The following is a 17,503-nucleotide window of genomic DNA, read 5'->3' on the forward strand; positions in this document are numbered from 1 at the left end:
TTTACGTGGTAATGAAAAAAGAGCGAATATAAACTTGTATCGGCTTAAATACCTTAGAAGAATTGAACAAATTAATTTGACGATAGTAGGGTCGCTTGTAGAAATATATAGTACGAGGGACAAATACCAAGCGGAGCTTGGTGTAGCGTTCAGTCGGTTGATTGAAACGTTACAACCTTGCAGAGTGATCCTAAGAAGTAATCTTAGCTATGTAAGTCTAGATTCGAGCTTAGCTTAATAATCTTGGCTAAGTCTAGATTCGAAGCGCAAATTTCAGTTTCTGTAATTTTGAGTAAATAAAACAAAACAGTTTACGAATTTAGTTTTCACTAGAGTTTAAATTTTCTTCAACAATTTTTAAGAGAAAGAAAAATAATCTGAATATGAATTCAAAAATTAAGCATAAGGCATAACATAGAAATTAGAGATTAAAAATTGGAAATGCCTATTTTCTCACCTAAATTGGTCACTTTTGCATTCCTGACTTTAACATACGTATCGAATTTTTGTTTTGGCCCATAAATCCATCACATATCGGATATACTGTTGACAATCAAAACTGAAAGGATAAACATTAGGACTTTCGTCTTTGAGTATATCAAAGAAACTCTTGGCGCTTATTTTAGGCAGCCGAACTCAGTTGCAGATATTTTGTTAAATTTTTCGTTTTCATTCTTTCAGAGTTTAATAGTTTCTCTTAAACAAACATAGGTGAATCTCCACCAGGTACATCTGCAGCAGAGAAACCAAACCTAATATTGTACTTCATGTTAGATCATCATCATCATTATCTTTGCCTTTATTCCTATGCAAGTTCTGCTTCCCTAATTACATTTGTCCATAAGTTTCCATCTTGGGTCGTACCAATAGACATTCTTTTCACATACATGTCCTGTCTAAGCGTTTTCCCCAGGTCTTCTTTGGTCTTCTCCTTTCCTACTTCTCCAAGGAACGTAAAAATCAGCAATTCTTCGTATTGGGTGAACAATATAGCTTGCCCTCTGTTTGGAATTAGAATACTTCGTTGTTGACTAACTGGTTTTGCATATAATACATTTTATTGATGTCGACTTGAAACTGACATGGTGTTTTTAAACAGAGATTTAAAATTAGACTGAAATCGGTCTTGTTTCACAGTTTACCATCATAGAGCGGTTCATCGATATGATGTTGAATAATTTTATCAGCTTATTATTTGTAAATGATGACAAAAAATAGAGTAGTAAGGACGACGAGAGACGATTCCTCGAAAGGAAGAAGATCAATGGGAAGACCACGAAAACGGTGGATCGACAGAGTCATGTCTGTTTTTTCAATATGCCACTTTCAAGTTTTTGTACATACGTCATACGCCGGTCAATGAGCCTCCGAATTCCATCCTACTACATGAATTTTAATGAAATTTTGGAAATAGCCTCTACTTATCTAATAACTCAAAGTCTACTCTATATACTATGGCGCTTTAATTTTGGGGCGATTCCAACCCCTTCTCGGGGGTGGAAAATTTTTTGGATAAAATAACCACTGAAGTGGCTAGAGAGCCTGATTCTAAGCAAAAACTATTCGATAATTTTTTTTAACTTAATACGTTTTGACTTTTTCGTGGTTGAAAATTGGCCATTTTCAATGAAACAAAACACCTTTTCGAACGGTTTTTTGCGAATACCTTCAAAACTATGCATTTAACCCTTTGCGGACCGAATTAAGTATTAAACAAAAAACTGCAAAGTTATTACAAGTTAGGGATACAGTGATACAAAAGATAACGTCAAGTGTCAATTAAATTTTTTTTTATATAAGGGGTGGTTTAGTTTGGAGGTGGTTCCATGGTGGAACCACTGGTACTGATTAGTACTATCTCAATTTTTATAAAATGATAATAAATATTCATAAAGGAGGTAAGTTCACTTTATTTTTTATGATATTCTAAAAAACAATTTATTTTTTCAGATAAACATAGTCCCACCTTACATACAGTGCAATGCCACCTCGTTCGATGAGGTTGGTTTCTTGTACTGCATCGAGCACATCTTACTTTGGTTCCATGTATTGGCATATGCTCCGACTTGTTGGTGCGTATTTCAATAGGAACGCAGATTTTAAATTTATTTACCTCAGAACCGGACGATTTTCTTCCTTTCTGAGTAAGCGAAGGAGTACCCATAAGTCCTGCAGAAACTGTTAACCGAAATTCTTTTAGAGAAAGTGTTGATGCACCACCAGATCGTTCTTTAAAAATAATGAAGGCATTAACAACCGTTAAGTCAACAAAATGCCAGAATATTCTAGGCCACCATTTCTTGGATTTGCGGTTAATTTCGTAACAAGATTTGAGCATATCTGACTTGTCCACATAACCCATATGCTCGTTGTAATCTTTGACCAAATTTTGGCAAGTAACATTTTCTTTGGAGCCATCCTTTTGTTTCCTTGAAATAAGTTTAACATCAGTAGGATCATGAAAATTACTCATAAAATAAACTGCTCTGTTATCCATCCATTTCACAGCAAGTACACCAACATCACTTATCTTCCATTGAGTGTCTCCCCTTTCCATGGTTTTGTCCTCTAGAAAATTACATTCTGACAAATATTTAGTATTAGCTTTTACTGTTCCACATCCATATATATACTTGGATCTAAGTTGTTCCAAAAGATCATACGAAGTAAAATAATTGTCCATAAATATTTTATGGCATTTTCCAGCAAGACTGCTTGTGAGGTCTTTTACAACCCGTGCACCTAAGCCTTTTTCAGGTAAGTTGTCAACTTTACCAGTGTAGATTTGAAATTCTGAAACAAAACCAGATTCATTAGCACGAATCCAAACTTTGTAGCCCCGTTTTACAGGCTTCTTGGGCATATACTGGCGTAAAATGCTTCTACCTTTGAATCTAATCATTGACTCATCTACTGACTGGCATTCACTTGGCTTATAATATCGAATGGAATTGTCAGATAACCTATCGAGCATTGGTCGCACTTTATACAATTTGTCGTAGCCAACTTCACCTTTTTTCGGTTCAATACTGTTATCATTTAAATGAATATGTCCCAGTAACCAACTGAATCGATTGCGAGACATATAAGATGCAATAAAACCATCACGTAGATCTGCCCTCGAAGACCAGTAATCCTTGTAGCTTGGTAAATGCTTTATTCCCATCAGAATGTTTATCCCCAGGAAACACTTCATTTCTTCGCGATTAGTGGGAGTAAATTTGTTAGCATTTCCCTGATTCATTTTGGTTGCATAGAGATTTGTTTGAAACACTAATATATCTAACAGCTCCTCTGAAAATAACAACATGAACAACTCCAACGGATCTTCAAGTAAATCCGGTATGTCAGGACCCACTTCTTCAACAAAAGATGAAGGTGTCTTGTAATAAGTTTGAATATTTTCTGACCATTTGACAATCTCATTTTTCTTTGCATGTACATTATTATTTTTTTCCTTGCAGTTTGTTTTTGTTTTGTAAGCTTTCTTTTCCTTTTCCCAAAAACAGATAGCGGCGTACAATCGTCCGAATCACTGAAAACACTTTCGTTATTTTCTTTTTCATGTTCACCTTCGTCAACCATTTGATTCATTTCTTCCAATGAATGTTGAGTGCCCGGGATGCCGTTATCTGGTTCACTATTTCCAAGATCCTCAACATCAGAATCAATATCTGACGCTTCTGACTCTCCGTCAGATGGTATTTCCTCAATCAAAGCAAATACACCATCATTACCCATAGCTTCTAAATTATTTATTGTCCATTGTTTTCTTTCTGTAATAAAAATGAAAAAAATGTTCAGGAACTGTAAAGTCTTTCAAATCCCGTATCAATATATTACCCCTCCCCAACCTTTAGTCCTACAAGCCATCCTGCAAGGAAAAATATTTGGAAAGCGAGGTCCAGGAAGAAGAAGAATATCCTGGTTAAAATAAATATTGCCATGATGATCGCCAACATTCGTCACGGATAGGCACATCAAAAAGAAGAAGAACCTTTAGTTCAATTTTTAGACAGCCACGGTACACAAAGTATTTAGACCTTCTGCCTTCGTTGTCTGTCCCAAAATAAAAAACAACACCAAAAAATAATAAAAAGTACTTGTGGGTCCATACGGAACCACACCTTTTAGACGACTTGAAAATATAAAATATACAAAAATATCAGAATAAATTGTATACGATCTCTTTAAAACCATCAAAATTACCTAATTTAGCTGTTCTTACCTGCCATTATCAATTTGTTTACGTTCAGTAGAAATTTTAGTAGTTGGCGCGCAAAATAGCGAAAAACGTGTCACATCAATCACCTACTAGAACACACTAAAGCGCTCCAAAACCTGATCGTATGAGAGAGGGGATTAAAGAATTTGTCTGTGGTTCCGGCCGACGCTTACCGGGACAGTAGGATAAAAATTCTTGAAATTGTGGTTCCACTATGGGACCACTGGCCCACAAAGGGTTAACTAAAAAACTGTATTAAACGTTTTTATAGCTTATAGAAAAACAAAGAGATTCGTTGTTTCATAAATCTTCTAGTTATAATACAAAAAGAGATATGGTCGGTGAAATAAGTTTGTTTTTTGGTGCATGCTCAAACCGTGTGTTTAACTTGAAACAACAAAGAAACGGTCGATTTTAGGTGTATAATGCTACCAATACCTTTTTAAGTGCTTTAGACCTTTAAAATGAGCAATATTAAATGTCGAATACATTCCAACTAAGCGAGGTATGCTGCAAAAAATGAGAAGTGTATTTAATCCCTCATTCATCAGATTTTAAATTGATCGTTTTCCTTCTATAATACCTTTTATTATAGTGTTATTTCTATGTTCAAAAAGTTGGACGGGTTTAATATGAATAATTTTTGAAAAAAATAAGATCAAATTAGAGAGCGCATTTTTAAATGTTCTTAAAAATCTTCCTTTTTCTCCATCTAACTTGAAAATAGTAAGAGATACAGCAATGAAAAACAAAAATAAGATTTTTATCTAAAAAACCCTATATTTTTGTATCGTATTCTTTATTCATATCTCTTATCATTTTTGAGTTACATAGAGAAAAGGGAATATTTTTAAGAAAATTTAAAAATGCGCTCTATAATTTGATAGTAGTTTTTTCAAAAACCACTCATTTTAAACCCGCCAACTTTCTGAACATAGAAATAACACTATAGTAAAAGGTATTGTAAAAGGAAAACGATGCATTTAAATTCTGGTGGATGGGGGGTTAAATAAACTTCTCATTTTTTTTTAAATACCTTAGTCATCAATGCTTTTAATAATAAGGTAAGGCAGGACATGTTGGTAAAGGGGATTAACATTGATATGACCCAAGACAGAATTGTGTGGAGAAATGCATTTTGGGAAGCCGACCCCGCATAGGGATAAGGCAAAGAGAATGATGAAGTCATCAATGCTTTTGCAGCATAACTCGATTAGTTTTAATGTAATCGACATTTAGTGTTGCTTATTTAAAGGTTTTTTCAAGCCCCACAAAAGGTATTGATAGCATTATACACTTAAAGTCGACCGTTTCTCTGTTATTTCAAGTTGAATACACCGATTTGAGCATGCACCAAAAAAACAAACTATTTTCACCTACCATATCTCTTTTTTTTATTACAACTAGAAGATTTGTTACGGATCGAATTTCTTTGTGTTCTTAAAAACGACAAAAGTGTTTTATATATATATTTTTAGTTAGATGCATAGTTTTGAAGGTATTCGCAAAAAAACCATCCGAAAAGGTGCCATTTTTCAATGAAAATGTGCAATTTTCACCCACGGATAACTCAAAAAGTATCGAGTTTAAAAAAAATATTGGAACAGTTTATACTTAGCAGTAGGTTTTCAAGCCACTTCCGTGGTTATTTTGACCAAAAAATTTTCCAGCCCTTGAAGGGGTGGGAACCGCCCCCGAGATAAAAGCGCCTTAGTATATAGGGTAGACTTTGTTTCCTGAGCTATTCCCTACTTACTATGAAAATAAGTAAATAGATGTAGTAGGATGGACTTCGGATCCAAATACCCTCATTGACTGCCCTATCACTTTCCCTTGGTTTTTTTTTATAATTTTAAGGATAAAAATTGATTATAGTCTTAATGACTATTAATGATATAAAATCATTAAAAATTAATAATTCGTCGGAAGACCTTTAAAATTCTCATCTTTTATTTTTATTTATGATTTTATATATTGTATATTTCTTTAATGCTGCATTTTTGTATAATGTTGACAGTGATTTGATTCCGTTTTGTTATCAATAAATAAGACGTATTAATTTAAGATTCTTTAAATATTATTCTTTTCTGTAGCAGCTTTTCTATTTTCTCTTTTACTTTTTTTCCTCAATTTATTTAAGCATTTTAACGTAATGCTTTCACACTCGCGTTGTTTTCTCAAAGTCTACACCATTTACTAATGTTGCCAGACAACTTTTCTCTCAGTTTCCTCGCTGGAACTTATTTAGGATTCCGATAGTTTTCGCACATGTTTCACACATTAAATCTTAAAACTCTGTTCTTGGATAAAGAAGTTTGAAACTTTTAAAACTAGATCCTTATTAAACCCTCTTTTTAATCTGCTTTTATACCCTCTCAGAGTACTTGACAACAAAAGTTTCGAGAAGACAATAGAATTTTTAAACTCATTTAAAGTTTATACCTTTTTTGACTCTCCAAAGCAACAGTTTGTGGTTAACTGGAGAGTTTTATTTAAAAGAGTAAAAGTTATAAAAAGAGTTGACTGGATCATTCCGGTGCAAGATCTCGTCTAACGAATGCCATGAATTAATTATTATGTCGAAAGGGTCTTAATTAAATTTAAATAAAAATAAAACTCCTTCAAGCATAACAACCAGTATATATTAACAAATGAATATTTAATTTTCCGTCTCATATTACCATATAAGCCCGTATACAAATGGTAGGGGAGCCCAAGCGGGGATTTTTGCAGTTACTCGTGCGCGTCAGATTATCATATGGGGAGAAAAATGGTACCCTGCAGATGTACCTCTACCATATATTGGCTCGTAACACAGGGAACTTTGTTAAGGGGGGGCCCGAAAAAAAATCTATCCTTAAAAATACTCCAAATTGTCAGATTAAGATAAGGTAAGTTAAGTACATGCAAAAGAGTGTATATTTAAACAATCTGACGATTTGGGCGTAAGGAAATGGAATAGTCAAAAATTTTCACAAAAAAAGCGAATATTTCGCGTAATGAACGTCAGATCGAAAAACTAAAAAATACGTTTTCAATATTAATTTTTCAAAAATCTATTGAATGGTACTAAACATGACCCCCACGGAGAGGGATGGGGGGTAAATTTAAAATTTTAAATACAAACCCCGCGATATCTCGTAAATTAAACATCAGATCGAAAAGCTGCAAAATGGACTTTCAAAATGTTTTTGAAAAATCTATCGAATGGTACCAAACACGACCCCCCACGGAGGTGGGATGGGGGTTACTATAAAATCTTAAATGGAACCCCCAAATTTTTATCGCAGATTTGGATTCTTCACCTAAAAATAAGTAACTTTTATTCGAGAAATTTTTTCGAATTATGGATAGATGGCATAATCGGAAAAAACTATTATTGGAAATCATCATGATCATCACGTAGCGCTACAACCCTGGGTGGTTCCTGGCTGACTATACAACTTTCTTCCAATTTCTTCGGTCTTCCATCAACCTAGGGTCAAATGGAATGTTCATTTTCCGGAGATCTGCTTGGATCTTATCTCTTCATCGCATTCTGGGACGTTCAAGTGGTCTTTTACCTGTAGAAATCTCCTCCCATACCAGTTTTACAATTCTTTCGTTATAAAGTCTGTGCACGTGGCCTGCCCATCTTGGTCGCTGTGGTTTAATTTCTTGGACAATATCGGTGTCATTGTAAAGTGCTTTTAATTCGATGTTGGTTCTGATCCTATACTGGTTTGTGTTAATGTCGTGGTAAGGTCCGAAAATTTTTCTAAGTATTTTTCGTTCAAAACGTCTGAGCTTTTCTTCGTTTGATTTGGTCATGGTCCACGTTTCGCATCCATATGTTAGTACTGATCTGACGATGGATTTATAAATTTTGATCTTGGAACTTTTTGTAAAATTTTTTGATTTTATAAGCTTATCCAGTGCGAATAGACAGCGATTTTCTGATTGGATTCTGTCTTTTATTTCTTCAGTAACATCGTTGTCACCTGTGATTACGGCCCCCAGATACTTAAAACGTTGTACTCTTTCGAAATTTAAGGTGTTGACCGTCACATTTTGTCCTATCCTGTCTCTTCGTGTCGTTCTATTTATACACACATATTTCGTCTTCTCTTCATTAATCCTCAGCCCTACTTCCTTTTTGCTCCTTCCACCTGTTGAAAATGGTTTTTGTGGATAGGACGGAGTCTCCAACGAGATCATAGTCATCTGCATATGCTAATAATAACTTGGGACCTTGAACCGCTAGCAGTTCTGTTTTTATTTCGGCCGACCTCATGGCTTTCTCTAATACAAGGTTAAAAAATAGTGGAGATAACGCATCACCCTGTTTGAGTCCACTGTTGATTTCGAAGCTGTCAGACAGTTTATTATTTACACGTACTTTTGATATTCCACCCTCCATACAGACTTTAGTCATCCGAATGAGTTTCTTTGGTATTGAGAAGTCCGCCATGGCATTCCATACTTGACTTCTTTCTAGGCTGTCAAATGCCTGTCGAAAGTCTATGAAGTCTCTTGTGAATGGGTCTGGTATACTCCCATCCCTTTTATCGAAGCTGTATTAGCGTGAACTGTTGATCTATTGTGGATCTGTTTGCCCTAAAACTGGCTTGATATTCTCCTGGGACATTTTCAGCATAAGGGGTTAATCTACTAAGAATGATGTTTGAGAGGATTTTATATGCCGTGTTTAAGAGTGAAATTCCTCTGTAATTCGTGCATTTTGTTTTGTACCCTTTTTTGTGGATGGGCACTATGATGTTTTCCTTCCATCTTGCTGGTATCCTTTCTTCTAACCATATCTGTGTTATTAATTGGTGGACTTGGCGATGTAGTGTTTCTCCACCATATTTTAGAAATTTTGATGGTATCTCGTCTGTACCCGGCGCTTTGTGATTTTTCAGCTTATTTAAGGCCTTCGGGTTTCTTCAAAAGAGGGATTTTCGTACCGAATTACAGCAAAATAACGCAATACGGGTGCCATGGCGGCATCTGCTTACAAAAAGCGAAAGTTCTACTTCAATAAAATATTAAAATAATATTAAAATAAAACTTTTATTGAGACTAATGTTCTGGTAGCACCTTCACGGTTTCTATAATTTGCAAACCATACGAATACTGAGGCAAAGAAGGCTAGGGGAGATCTATAAATTGCATCTCACTTTCTGCCTGCTTAGCGTGGCAAAAATTCCAACGAAAAATTGGTCCCACATACTCTTTTAGGAGTAAACCAATAAAAATAAATAATAATTCTGCTTTAAAACGAAAGCTAGAGACGTGTTATGTTTCAATTCATTCAGAGAGTGTCATAAACGTTCTAACCGGTTTCAATCTCCTAAGCTATTATCATTTAATCATAAAAAATATTATTTTTTGCCTATAAATCGTTTCTTATACATTCTAGAGACAAATAAATTAATCTTTTTAATTGCTCAGTTCTTGTTTTGACCTATTCCTCCGTTACTCCAAAACTTTCATTTATATCTACATCCCGTTGAGTACAAAACATTAATAATTTACTTTTATGTAGAAAATCTTTAAATTAAATACCTATAACTTTAAAGTTACGACATCGCCCATCGCCCTCTACGTACATAGTTAAAAGTTTGAAGAAAATCTGGAAATTTAGTGCTGAAATTACCGTATCTGAGGATAATAAATCTATCGCGTCATCTTTTAACTGTTTTTATGGAAGTGGGTATCTTAAGGAAAAGATTAATTATCCAAACTAAGCGAAGTCAGTCTCAGCGAACCATTACTATGATTTATCGTGCCTTATAGCTGATCCTTATTTTGGCAACGTAGCTGAAAGTTGATCCAACAAGATTATTTTAAGTAAGTCCGTCTAGACTCTGAATTCGGTATAAGGTACAGGAATATAGTGATGTTGAAAAAGTAACTATTCGTTACAAAGTACTCGTTACTTACGAATACCGAAAGTAACGATTACTATACAGAGAGGCAAATCGTTACTTTGATTACTCTGATTACTTCGTTACTTCGTACCAATCATATCAGAGCAAGTAACGACCATTGTATCTACTTTGATTACTTTGATTACTCTGATTACTTCGTACCAATCGTATCAGAGCGAGTACCGACTATTGTATCTATTTTGATTACTTTGAATACTCTGATTACTTCGTTACTTCATACCAATCGTATTAGAGCGAGTAGCGACTATTGTATCTACTTTGATTACTCTGATTACTTCGTACTTCATGAAGGTCGTTATTATATCGGAATACCTATACAAAATACCTACCTACTGAGAAATACGATTCTCGATATGATTACCGGTACTCAAATACAAAAGTAATAAAAGTAATCATTGTAATCAAATCATTTTTATCCCTTAAACAGATCGGTGAAGGTCGTTGTTATATCGGAATACCTATACAAAATACCTAACTACTGAGAAATACGATTCTCGATATGATTACCGGAATTCAAATAAAAAAAGTATTCATAGTAATCAAAGTAACGAATACTGTGAATGATTCCTTTACACAAAATACCCACCTACTGATACCCACTTCGATATGATTGCCGGTACTCAAATACAAAAGTATCAAAAATAATCATAGTAATCAAAGTCACGAATACTGTAAATGATTACTCTATACAAAAGTAACGATTTGTAACGAATACTCGAAAGTAACTACAATCAACATCACTACAGGAATAATGTCTTTAAAGAATAATCTGACCACAATGTAACTGAAAAGCACTATTGTAATTAAAGTTTCATCACACTATTTAATCTGACTTTAGAAGCAGTTTTTAGAAAATTTAATATGAACGGCTATATTAATATAAGCTATATAGTCCATTCATTAACGGTAAAATATTGCAAAACCTTTAAATTTTAAAGAACCGCTTGGATTGACATGAAATTTGGCATACACACAGCTAACAAGTCAAAGAAAAAAAGTGATATTGTGCCGATATGTGCTTTTGCCCTGGGGGTGGTTTTCGCCCCCTCTTGGGGGTTAAAAAATATTCGTCCAAACAAAGTCAGGAATTGGGTAAACTGGCTAATTTAAAGTAACTTTTGTTCTATAGAGTTTTTTCACTAAGTCAATACTTTTCGAGTTATTTGGCAGTGAATATGTTCATTTTTTCAACAAAATAACCACGCTTTTAGACGGTTTTTAGCAAATAACTCAAATTGTAAGTATTTTGTCGAAAAAGCATTCTTAGCAAAAATATAGCCTATAAAAAATTTTAAAAAATAGTGAATATATCACGTTTTTTTATTTAGTAGAAGCAGAGTTATAGCTAATGAAATATAGGTTCATGTTCGTCAAATTCCAAGTGAAATACTTTAACGTGAAATAATCAAAAATGAAGCACATTTCGGGGAAAACTCATTTAAACTTATTTAAAGTGTTTAAAAAAAGCTTCATTTTTGTTTTATAAAAAAAATTTCTAGCATCAAAATTAAACAAGTTACGCTCAAAATAAAGTTATTCCCCTTTAGTTTTGGTAAAAAAATCGAGAAAATCACCCCCTAATTAGTATCTTAAATGAACTTAATCGTAACGACTTCACAAGTTTCTTGACTCGTGTATATATTGTTTATATGATCTGCAAGTTTCATCGGTTCAAAGTCCTTATTATTGAAACGGATGTAGTTAAAAGGGGTTGAACGAGTCACTGATCACGAATGTATGGAAATTTAGAAACACCAAATCTTGATCAATTTTTGTCTAACAGAAAAACAAAAAAATACATGATATTCAGAAAAACAAATCTGACTTTTTTTGTATTTCGAGACTTTTGGTATCTCTAACAATTTTTAAGTTATTTTGAAAAAAAGCATAGGTTTCAAAATTTAAATTTTTAAAAATTTTACTTTGAAACCAAATTTTTTCAAAAATAAACACTTTGAATCGATGAAACTTACAGATCATATAAACACAATATAAGTAAAATAATTTATGGAGCGGCAACGATTAATTTCATTTAAGTTGCTAATTAGGGGGTGGTCTTCCCGATTTTTTTTTGCAAAAACAAAAGGGACCAACTTTATTTTGAGCATAACTTGCTTAAATTTAATGCTAGAAACTTTTCGTAAAAACAAAAATAAAGCTTTTTTTAAACACTTTAAAAAAGTTAAAATGGGTTTTCCCCAAAAAGTGCTTATTTTTTTGGATATTTCACGTCGAAATATTCTATTCGAAATTTGGTGAATATGAATCTATATTTCATTGGCTATAACTCCGGTTCTACGAAATCCAGAGACCTAACGCGTACACCATTTTTTTTACTTTTTTATAGGCCATATTTTTACTAAGAACGGTTTTTTCCACAAAATACTTACTTTTTGAGTTATTTGCGAAAAACCGTCTAAAAATGTGATTATTTTGTTGAAAAATGAACATATTCACTCGCAAATAACTCGAAAAGTGTTGACTTGGCGAAAAAGCTCTATAGAACAAAAGTTACTTAAAATTAGTCAGTTTACCCATTTCCGGAGTTGTTTTGGACATATATTTTTTCACCCCCAAGAGGGGGTGAAAGTCACCCCCAGGGCAAATGCACACGTCGGCACAATATCACTTTTTTTCTTTGACATGTAAGCTATGCGTATGCCAAATTTCATGTCAATCCAAGCGGTTCTTTAAAATTTAGAGCAAAAACCGTGAAAGAATGGACTAATATGCAAATATGCGCATATGCGGATGATGTTGCCGTAATAAGCCGCAACAAAAGGGTATGAAGCGAAAAAGCTATAGAGCTGAAACGGGAAGCTGCTACGTTTGGTGTATCTATAAATGAAAGTAAAACAATATGGAGTTCACAAAGTCGAACCAACATGAGAAGAGTAGGTAGACAACCATACCTACGAATATGCCTCCAATTTTCCCTACCTAGGCTCAATAATAAATGACAACAAAACAACAACACCAGTCAAGAAATACAAGCACGGATTGTTTGTTAGCGGTAATAAGTGTTTTTATGCATACAAAGACTAAATGAAAAGAAAGTTACTGAATCGTGAGTCTAAGCTTAGAATCTACAAAACAGTAATTAGATCAGTGGTCACATATGGATGTGAAACGTGAACCACGTGAACCTTTCAACCACTGATGAAAATCAACTGAGAATATTTGAGCGCAAAATACTAATGAAGATATTTGGACAAACACATTGCAGCGATGCGATGGTTCGTGGAGAATTAAAATGAACCACGAGCTGGACAAGCTAATGCAGAGCGCAGATATTGTTAGATTTGTAAAGACTCAAAGACTAAACTGGCTTAGTCACTTAGAAAGAATGCCAGATAATCGAGCTGTGAAATTAATCCAGATATGGAAGCCCCAAGGAAATAGAACAAGAGGAAGGCACCATAAAAGATGGATAGACGACGTAGAGGGCATCTTAAAACGATGAACATCAGGCAGTGCTGAAGGAAAATATCCGACAGGGTAGAATGGAAGAACATTGTTAAGCAGGCCAAGACTAACAAAGAATTGTATCGCCATTAGAAGAAGAATTAGAGTTTCATCTCCTTTAAGATATTACATTGGATAACACCTATTTATATAGTATTTTTACTACAAAAACGTTATTACGTAGGTCAAAATTTTTGACGTAAGAGAACTGTCAAAACATTAGAATGTGACTTTTATCAAAACATGGCAATAATGAAAAGTCACATTCTAATGTTTTGACAGTTCTCTTACGTCAAAAATTTTTACCTACGTAATAACGTTTTTGTAGTAAAAATACTATAGCTTTGCTGTCGCTGTTGGCTGTTGGTCTAACAAATTGCTTTTTTTTCCTCTTTATTAGCAAATTCCGCTTGTTCCTTGGCGGATTGATACCTCTATAAAAGGTTGGCACTCCATCTTTTGCGCAGTCGGTCGATACTTCTTCTACCGATTGGTGATTTATCTCTTGCTATTTTGACCACACGTGTCTCCCCCATTCTGGTTATGTGGTTGTTCCATTTTTTTTCTTTTTAGTGTCCATTCGTTTATATACTGTACGTTACATTGTCTTCTAATATCTTCGCTCCTCTTTCGATCTCTCAGTGTATTTCCTGTAATTCTTCTCAGTACTCTCATCTCTGCCGTCTCCTTATTTTATGAGTTGCGTAATTGCGTATAAGTTATTTGGTCTTATTTGATTTTAAAATATATTTTTTTTAGTTGTTAATGCAGCCCGATCGCCCGTCCTCTCATATGCGCTTCATTAATAATTAAAAAAAAACATGTTTTAGAATAAAACTTGCCAAAAACTCTTACAGGCCGCTAATAGAAGAAAGTTCGAGCTTGAATTTAGGTAGTTCGTAGTCTCAAAAATAATATTTCTTACTTGTGTTGCTGAACCTAGAAAATCGTCATTTTTTGACTTTTTTCAGTTTTAAATTGTTTATAACTCGGAAACGATTAACTTTAGAGGAAAACTACAAATAACCTTTTTTGTTCCCAATGGTAGGGGAGCCCAAGCGGGGATTTTTGCAGTTACTCAAGCGCGTCAGATTATTACATGGGGAGAAACTTTGTAACCCTGAAAATGTACCTCTACCATATATTGGCTCTTAATGCAGGGGAGTTCGTCAAGTGGGGCCGAAAAAAAAACTCTATCCTTACAAAAACTTGAAATCGTCAGATTAAGATATAGTCTAGAAAAATAAAATTACACTACATGTAAATCAAAATGTAAATTCGTACAAGTTGAAACAAATTTTATATCAAAGTTTAGGTGGGTACAAAAGATATTTTCAAGAAAGTATCCAAATCATACAAGGGAATCATTGTTTAAATAATTAAAAAGGGGTCATTTTTGCACAAAAATTACTTTTTTAACTGCTGAGTTCATTTTATTATTAATGAAGCTCTATAGGACTGTTTTCTGCAAAGCTGAAGAGTAAATCTTTCACATAAGACTTACTAAATTAAATTTGACCCCATATTTATTTAAATAATTATACATAAAACATTAAAATAAATTTGCAAAAAATTATTTTTGACGTTTTAAATAAGCACTATAAAATATCTTATTTTACAGCAAAAGTTGCGCTATGTTATCAGTATTAATCAAAAAAAAATTGGTCAAAAATTTTTTAATATTTTTTGAGATATTAAATTTGTTTATTAAATGTTACTCTATTTTTAATTGCAAAAACGCGGTTGTTGCCAAAGAAATATTCACCTGTATTAAAGCTAATTATTTTTATTTTTATGTATATTTTCGATAAATGTATTGATAAATTCAAATTTCAATTAAACTTCCCCCTAAAATGGCCTTTGAAAATAATTCAAATTTGTTTATAATTTTTTTTAATAACGTCGCGGGGATTAAATATTTTGAAATGCCGTTTCGATAATTGGATTCCTGGGAATTTTTCATTAATTAACAAATTTTTTTGTCTTTTTTTCTCTTCTTTTTTTTTTTCTTTGAGTTATATTACTACGGGCCCTTTTAGGGTTAAGTTTCATTAAGAATGTTGAATCTCTAATTTGTAGATTCTAGACCTAAAAATATTAAGATTGGTCTAAAATCACTTAAATAAAATGTGGATACTTACTGAGTTACAGAGTGTTTTATTTAAAAATTTAAAAATTATTTTTACCAAATACTTTCAAACTATTTGACGTATCCTCATCATACTTGGCAGACAGTGTGGATACTATACACCCTACTAAAATGTGATTAATAAACGTTTCTAGCTAGTGCCAGAGGCGTACGACAGGGTATAGTTAATGGTTGACCCTTCCCAAATTCTACGCCACTGAGGGAATTACTATTTTAGTAAAATTTTTCGATTCTCCAATACTTTCTATGTAAATAATATACTCATTACTGGTAACGATTAAGTGATTAGTTTTCGAGATATTGGACGTTAAAAATGAAACGGCATATTACTTTGATTCATTCATTCATTCATTTTAAACTTCCAATATCTCTCAAACTGATGACTTTATCGATACTAATAAAGTAGTTTACATACAAAGTATTGGAGAATCGAAAAATTTCGCTAAAATAGTAATTCACGCAGTGGCGTAGAATTTGGGAAGGGTCAATCATCCATTATCCCCTGTCGTACGCCTCTGGCACTAGATAGAAACGTTTATTAATCACAATTTAGTAGGGTGTATAATAGTCACACTTTCTGTCAAGTATGATAAGGATACGTCAAATAGTTTTAAAGTACTTGGTAACAATAATTTTTAAATTTTTAAATAAAACACCCTGTAATTCAGTAAGTAGCCACATTTTATGTAAGAGATTTTAGTTAAATCTTAATATTTTTAGGTCTAGAATCTACAACTCAGAGATTCGACATTCTTAATAAAATTTAACCCTAAAAGGGCCCGTAGTAATACATATAACTCCAAGAAAAAAAAAGAAGAAGAAAAAACGACAAAAAATTTTGTTAATTAGTAAAAAATTCCCAGGAACACAATTATCGAAACGGCATTTCAAAATAATTAATCCCCGCGACGTTATTAAAAAAAACAAATTATAAACAAATTTGAATAATTTTCAAATGCCATTTTAGGGGAAGTTTAATTGAAATATGAATTTATCAATGCATTTATCGAAAATATACATAAAAACAAAGAGCAGGTGAATATTTCTTTGGCAACAACTGCGTTTTTGCAATTAAAAATATAGTAACATTTAATAAACAAATTCAATATCTCTAAAAATATTAAATACTTTCGACCAATTTTTTTTTGCTTAATACTGGTAACATAGTGCAACTTAATCTGTAAAGTAAGATATTTTATAGTGCCTATTTAAAACGCTAAAAATAATTTTTTGCAAATTTGTTTTTAAAGATTTATATACAATTATTTAAATAAATAGGGGGTCAAATTTAATTCAGTAAGTCTTATGTGAAATATTTACCCTTCAAATTTGCAGAAATAAAAAACCTATAGACCTTCATTAATAAGCCTCAGCAGTTAAAAAAGTATTTTTTTTTTGCAAAAATGACCCCTTTTTAATTATTTAAACAATGATCCCCTTGTATGATTTGGATACTTTCTTAAAAATATCTTTCGTACCCACCTAAACTTTGATATAAAATTTTTTTTAACCTGTACGAATTTACATTTTGACTTTTTTTATTTTATTAGGCTAATAAGGTAAGTTTAGTACATGCAAAACAGTGTATATTTTAAAAATCTGACGATTTGAGCGGGCGTAAGGAAATGGGTGAGTCCCAAAGTTTCACAAAAAAAGCGAATATTTCGCGAAATCAATGACAGATCGAAAAACTAAAAAATACGTACTCAATATTTTTCAAAAATTTATCGA

The 17,503-nt window shown here is 33.0% G+C and overlaps 2 protein-coding genes across 2 annotated transcripts in view; one reads left to right on the plus strand and one right to left on the minus strand.

The window, feature by feature from the left end:
* Positions 1-17,503, minus strand: part of LOC114340380 (uncharacterized) — a 1,055,195-nt gene that overhangs the window by 950,253 nt on the left and 87,439 nt on the right. The gene's annotated exons all lie outside the window — the stretch shown is intronic.
* LOC114340365 (uncharacterized) overlaps positions 1-17,503 on the plus strand; it is an 88,506-nt gene that overhangs the window by 69,743 nt on the left and 1,260 nt on the right. The window lies entirely within an intron of this gene.

The sequence above is a fragment of the Diabrotica virgifera genome, chromosome 3, assembly GCF_917563875.1.
Source record: "Diabrotica virgifera virgifera chromosome 3, PGI_DIABVI_V3a".
NCBI classification, from domain to species: domain Eukaryota; kingdom Metazoa; phylum Arthropoda; class Insecta; order Coleoptera; family Chrysomelidae; genus Diabrotica; species Diabrotica virgifera.